Source organism: Podarcis bocagei (genome assembly GCF_964188305.1).
Source record: "Podarcis bocagei genome assembly, chromosome: 16".
In the NCBI taxonomy this organism is placed as follows: Eukaryota; Metazoa; Chordata; class Lepidosauria; order Squamata; family Lacertidae; genus Podarcis; species Podarcis bocagei.
The window spans coordinates 39,609,487-39,616,410 of record NC_138142.1 but is presented as its reverse complement, the minus strand read 5'-3'; positions in this window follow the sequence as shown (position 1 = coordinate 39,616,410).

Here is a 6,924-nt window from a genome sequence, read left to right as displayed (position 1 = left end):
CGCCTCAAACCAAATAGAGGCACCCTTGATAAATGAAGCGCTTCTGCCTGGGACAACCTTTCTATTCTTTGGGTCTTGAGTTGTGTCTTTTTACTTGTTAAGGTTGGATAAAATAAGTTAGAATCCTGAAATAATAACCTATAATGGAACATATATTGGGAGAAAGGCGATGGCAAACCTAGACAGCATCTTAAAAAGCAGAGACATCACTTTGCCAACAAAGGTCTATATAGTTAAAGCTATGGTTTTCCCAGTAGTGATGTATGGAAGTGAGAGCTGGACCATAAAGAAGGCTGATTGCTGAAGAATGGATGCTTTTGAATTCTGGTGCTGGAGGAGACTCTTGAGAGTCCCATGGACTGCAAGAAGATCAAACCTCTTCATTCTGAAGGAAATCAGCCCTGAGTGCTCACTGGAAGGACAGATCGTGAAGCTGAGGCTCCAAGACTTTGGCCACCTCATGAGAAGAGAAGACTCCCTGGAAAAGACCCTGATGTTGGGAAAGATGGAGGGCACAAGGAGAAGGGGACAACAGAGGACGAGATGGTGGGACAGTGGTCTCGAAGCTACCAGCATGAGTTTGACCCAACTGCGGGAGGCAGTGGAAGACAGGAGGGCCTGGCGTGCTCTGGTCCATGGGGTCATGAAGAGTCGGACATGACTAAACAACTAAACAACAACAACAAATGGAACATTAATAATAATGAATAAAATACAGTGAGCAATTATAATAGACATGTAAATATGCAGATAATTTATAATGCCAGGTGAGTCGAAAGCCTTTCCTTTCCACTGCTGAATTCATGGAGCGCATCTCCTTTTGCCTCATGCCCAAGCGTCACATTTGTCTGTTTGCACACATGCACACATTCAGGGTTTGCCAAGAAAGAAAGAAAGAAAGAAAGAAAGAAAGAAAGAAAGAAAGAAAGAAAGAAAGAAAGAAAGAATCATTTTAAAGAGACTGATCTTGGATAGGGAGGAAGCGCCTTCGTGACTTCCTGGGTGTTAGCCAATTGGTGCTGTTCTCATCCAAGTGCCGCATCAAACTTGAAAAACCAGCTCATTTCCCTCTAAAGAAACATGGGTGTGCTGGGGAGAGGAGCAGTTCCCACTGCTCCAGAAATGTTCTATCCAACGTCATTCTGGAACGTGTCCAGAAGAGGACGACAGAGATGCTCAAGGGTCTAGAAACCAAGCCTTATGAGGAACGGTTGAGGAGAGATAGGATAGCCATCTTCAAATATCTCAAGGGCTGTCACACGGAAGAGGGAATAAACTTGTTTTCTCCTGCGCTGGAGGGTAGGACTCGACCCAACAGCTTCAAGTTACAGGAAAGATTTCAATTAAACCTCAGGAAAAGTTGATCGGCAGAGGAACGGTCTCCCTAGGGAGGTTGTGGGCTCGCCTTACTTGAAGGTTTGCATTGGCTCCCAGTACGTTTCCGAGCACAATTCAAAGTGTTGGTGTTGACCTTGAAAGCCCTAAACGGCCTCGGTCCAGTATACCTGAAGGAGCGTCTCCACCCCCATCGTTCAGCCCAGACACTGAGGTCCAGTGCCAAGGGCCTTCTGGCGGTTCCCTCATTGCGAGAAGCCAAGTTACAGGGAGCCAGGCAGAGGGCCTTCTCGGTGGTGGCACCCGCCCTGTGGAACGCCCTCCCACCAGATGTGAAGGAAATAAGCAGCTATCCTATCTTTAAAAGACATCTGAAGGCAGCCCTGTTCAGGGAAGTTTTTAATATTTAACGCTGTATTGTTTTTAACACTTGATTGGGAGCCGCCCAGAGTGGCTGGGGAAACTCAGCCAGATGGGCAGGGTATAATTATTATTATTATTATTATTATTATTATTATTATTATTATTATTATTTTAAAGCAGCGTTTGGATGGCCATCTGTCATGGATGCTTTCAATGAGATTCCTGCGTTGTAGGGGGTTGGACTAGATGTGGTTCCTTCCTACTCTACAATTCTATGCTTCTATGAGAGGGCAAGATTCCAGTCCTCATGGTTCCAATCAAAGCACTGGGTTAGGCAGGAGCAGTGGAAGCAGACCATTGTCCCATGTAGCTCAGCACTGTCTACACTGACTGGCAGCATCTCCCCAGGATTTCGAGGAAGGAGACATTCTGTGCACAAAGCAGGTGCTCTAACCACTGTGAACTACAGCCCTTCCCCGCTACGTAGGTGATGGTTTTTTGTAGCTCGATTCTATTTTGGAAGGTGATTGCATCACACCCTAATTATCAGGCGAGGAGTTTTAAGGGACAGAACAGATGAATGAGTTTCCTGCTGGAACTCGTCTCAGTCGCAGAGAATACCAAAAATGTCCCAAAGTGTTCTATGCGCCAGAGGAAACGTCTGAGGAAGGATACTGTTTGGATTATGTGTCTGCAGCTGCCACGTGAGAGGGACGGCCGTGCACTTAGAAAAGGGGAAAGAACCTCAATGTACGATAATAACGGAAGGAAACTTTACAAACCCGTGGCTGGCAGCCAAAGGAGGCTGGGGACGCGTCTTGTAAAGAGCAGTTCCTCACTTTCATCCCCATCTGACAAGCATTTTGTAGTCAAAGCACCCTGAAACCCCAGCGCCCAATTGGCCCCTTCCCCAAAACTTGGGCACATGCCTATGGCGGCTGTTTTGATCCCTGCCTCTAAGCGATCTTCCCTTGCCTCAGCCAAAAGGGGTCTTTGCGTTGCCCATCACTAGCCATCCAAATCCTGTTCCTTCTCCTGCCTCCTCTGCTGTTGTGGCAAATAAATAGGATAAAATGTGGGCTTGGCATCTAGCCAGAGAATTGTAGAGTCGGAAGGGACCCTGAGGGTCATCTAGCCCCACCCCCGGCAAAGCGGGAATCACAGCTGGAGAATTCCTGGCAGGCTGCTTAAAAATCTCCAAGGAAGGCGAGTCCATTCCACTGGCAAACAGCTCTTGGTATCAGAAAGTTCTTCCTAGGTGACCGTGACGCCACGTGACAGGAATGGCCAATGGCTTTCTCATGGAAGTATGTGTTGATTTTGTGGAGTCTGCTGTGAATGCAGAAAAAGGAGGTAATCCCATAAAAAAGATGGAAGATCATTGAGGGGTCTTTCTAGGCCAGGACACCTCTTGGTGCTGGCCGCCTTGAACTGTGTGCCAACCTCATATAAGGAGGAACAACACCTACTATAGGCCTTTTGCAAGTGGTGAAGCAGTGTATAAGGTAAAGGGTAAAGGGACCCCTGACCATTAGGTCCAGTTGTGACCGACTCTGGGGTTGCGGCGCTCATCTCGCTTTAATGGCCGAGGGAGCCGGCGTACAGCTTCCGGGTCATGTGGCCAGCAGGACTAAGCCACTTCTGGCAAACCAGAGCAGCACACGGAAACGCCGTTTACCTTCCTGCCAGAGAGGTACCTATTTATCTACTTGCCCTTTGACGTACACTTATGAACATTACCATATATCTAAGGCCATAAAATTCCTATCACAGCCTGAAAACAAGACCTCAGTGCAAGAGCTCTCTACTCAGAGTTCCCAGAAATCAATATTATTTGGGGGCATATTCTCTCCAGTGTAGAGAAGACTCATCGCCTTGCAGGAGGAAGTGATGCATGCCCTCCAGCATTTATCCGATGAAAATAGGGACATCATATTCAATAATAATAATAGTAATTCTGACTGGGCAGCCACAGCCACTCTGGGTGACTTCCAACATATATAAAACTATAATAAAACATTTAAAACCTTCCCAATACAGGGCTGCCTTCAGATGCCTTCTGAAGGTTATTTGGTTACTTATCTCCTTGACGCAGGTGGCGCTGCAGTCTAAACCAATGAGCCTCTTGGGCTTGCCGATCAGAAGGTTGGAGGTTTGAATCCGCATGACGGGGTGAGCTCCCGCTGCTCTGCCCCAGCTCCTGCCAACCTAGCAGTTCGAAAGCACACCAGTGCAAGTAGATATATAGGTACCACTATGGCGGGAAGGTAAATGGCGTTTCTGTGCGCTCTAGTTTCTGTCACGGTCTTCTGTTGCGCCAGAAGCGGTTTAGTCCTGCTGGCCACAGCACCTGGAAAGCTGTCTGTGGACAAACGCCGGCTCCCTCGGCCTGAAAAGTGAGATGAGCACTGCAACCCGATAGTCGCCTTTGACTGGACTTAACTGTCCAGGGGTCCTTTCCCTTTCCCTTTTTTACCTTCCTTGGCTCAGGGAGGTCACATAACTCCATACCCTCCCAACATTCTCTGATGAAAATAGTGACAACCTAAGCAAAAGCAGGGACGCGGGTGGCACTGTGAGTTAAACCACAGAGCCTAGGGCTTGCTGATCAGAAGGTCAGCGGTTTGAATCCCCGTGACAGGGTGAGCTCCTGTTCCTCGGTCCCTGTTCCTGCCAACCTAGCAGTTCGAAAGCACATAAAAGTGCAGGTAGATAAATAGGTACCGCTCTGGTGGGAAGGTAAACGGTGTTTCTGTGCGCTGCTCTGGTTCGTCAGAAGCGGCTTAGTCATGTTGGCCACATGACCCGGAAGCTGTACGCCGGCTCCCTCGGCCAATAAAGTAAGATGAGCGCCGCAACTCCAGAGTCGTCCACAACTGGACCGAATGGTCAGTGGTCACTTTAAGCAAAAGCAGGACATTCCGGGATCAAATCAGAAACTGGGATGGCTTCTGTAAATCTGGGGCTGTCCCTGGAAAATAGGACGGCCTGGTGATGGCCTCCGACTTGGATGGTTTTAAAAGAGGATCAAACAATTTCGGGAAGAAGGCTACTGATGGCTGCTAGGAACAATGGCTCTGCCTCCACAATCGGAGCCAACAGTGCTTCTGAATACCAGTTGCTGGAGAGGGCAGAAGGGTAATAAATAATAATAATAATAATAATAATAATAATAATTTTATTATTATTTGTACCCCGCCCATCTGGCTGGGTTTCCCCAGCCACTCTGGGCAGCTTCCAACAAAAGACCAAAAATACGCTAAGATGTCACGCATTAAAAACTTCCCTGAACACAGGGAACACAGCCTTCAGATGTCTTCTGAATCTCAGGTAGTTGCTTATCTCTTTGACATCTGACAGGAGGGCGTTCCACAGGGCGGGTGCCACTACCGAGAAGGCCCTCTGCCTGGTTCCATGTAGCTTTGCTTCTCACAATGAGGGAACCACGAGAAGGACCTCGGAGCTGGACCTCAGTGTCCGGGCAGAATGATGGGGGTGGAGACGCTCCAGGTATACTGGAGGCAGTTTAGGGCTTTAAAGCGCACAGGTCCTGCTTGCAGATTTCTCCTGGGGGTCCCTGGGTTGGCCACTGCGAGGACACAATGCTGGACAAGATAGGCCATTGGCACGATCCATCATGTCTCTTGGGTAACACAGGCAGCAGGACTGTCAAATGGCATGGTCTCCAATCTGGAAGTGAGCAAAATGTGTATTCTTCATTAGCTGGCTTACTTCATTTCCTGGAAGGGGGAAAAAGAAGAAGAGGAGAAGGATTTCACTTCCTCCAAGAAGCCTCTAACACCTGCAGGTGTTTTCTGCTTTAGCAATCAGCCTCTTCCTTAAACAATGAAACTATGTCATACCTAGTTCCGGACAGACAGCAGCTGAATTATCCAGACCAAACACTTAAGAGCAAACAACACACACACACACACACACACACACACACACACACACACACACCAAGTTTCCTCTCCCTTTTCCAGAAATCTGAATCACGCAGCAACAAACACAAGGAGCATGTTTGTGGATCGGGCTGCTGATAGCATGGATTTCATTCCATCTTGATCAGCAGCCAGTGGGTACAGCAGTGAACAGAGATAAGATTTCCCTGGGTGCTCTGCATCCATTCGCTCAGAGGTAGACTGCTGCTGTACATGGGGGTTTCATTTAGACTGGGCATGGGGGAACTTTTGGCTCTCCAGAGGGGACTGGTCTACAACTCTCAGCAGCCTATATGCCACCCGTGCTCAGAGACCTGCACTGGCTGCCGATTTGCTTCCCGGCCAAGTTCAAGGTGTTACTGTTCGAATGTTAAAGCCCTTAAGAACTTTGGGTGAATGTGCATGCAATGCCCTAAAAGAAAATGTGATGAAAATGATGTATAGAAGGTATATAACACCTGTCAAGTTAGCGAAAATGTATAAAGTCAGTAATAAATGTTGGAAATGTAAACAAAAGGAGGGAACATTTTATCACATGTGGTGGGAATGTAAAAAGGTGAAATGCTTCTGGGAGATGATATATAATGAGATGAAAAAAATGTTGAAATATACATTCATAAAGAAACCAGAAGCATATTTACTGGGCATTGTGGGGAGTGATATAAATAGAAAGGAATGTAAGCTCTTCTTATATGAAATAACAGCAGCAAAAATATTCCTGGCCCAAAAATGGAAGCAAGAAGAATTACCGACGATTGAAGAATGGAGAATGAAGTTAATGGACTATGTAGAACTAGATAAACTAACAGGAAGGATTCGAAACCGGCGGGACCAGAAATTCACGGAAGACTGGAGTAAATTTAAGGACTACTTGAAAAGTATTTGTGAAGATCAGACAACGTTTGTAGGTTTGCAAGAAGTTTTGTGAGGAGTATGATTGGAAGTATTGCAAAAATGGAGAAGGGGAAGGATGATTTGTTAAGAGATGTAAAGGCAATATAAAGTTAAGAAATGCATAAGAAGTGGTTAAAACGGTGGATCATCAGAGGTGCTGATGGAAGTCTAAAAAGATTGTATGTGATAAGTTTTGTGGTACATTTTATAATTTATATGTTAAAATCAATTTTTTAAAAAAGAGCTTGGGATGAATGTACCTGCGAGATCGCCTTAGACGATATTCACCCATTAGGCCGCTTCGGTTGGCAGAATTGGCAATGTTACAGCTGCCTCATAATACTTATTCCTCATTTGTAAGAAATTGATGCGTTAGTGTGGCAACATT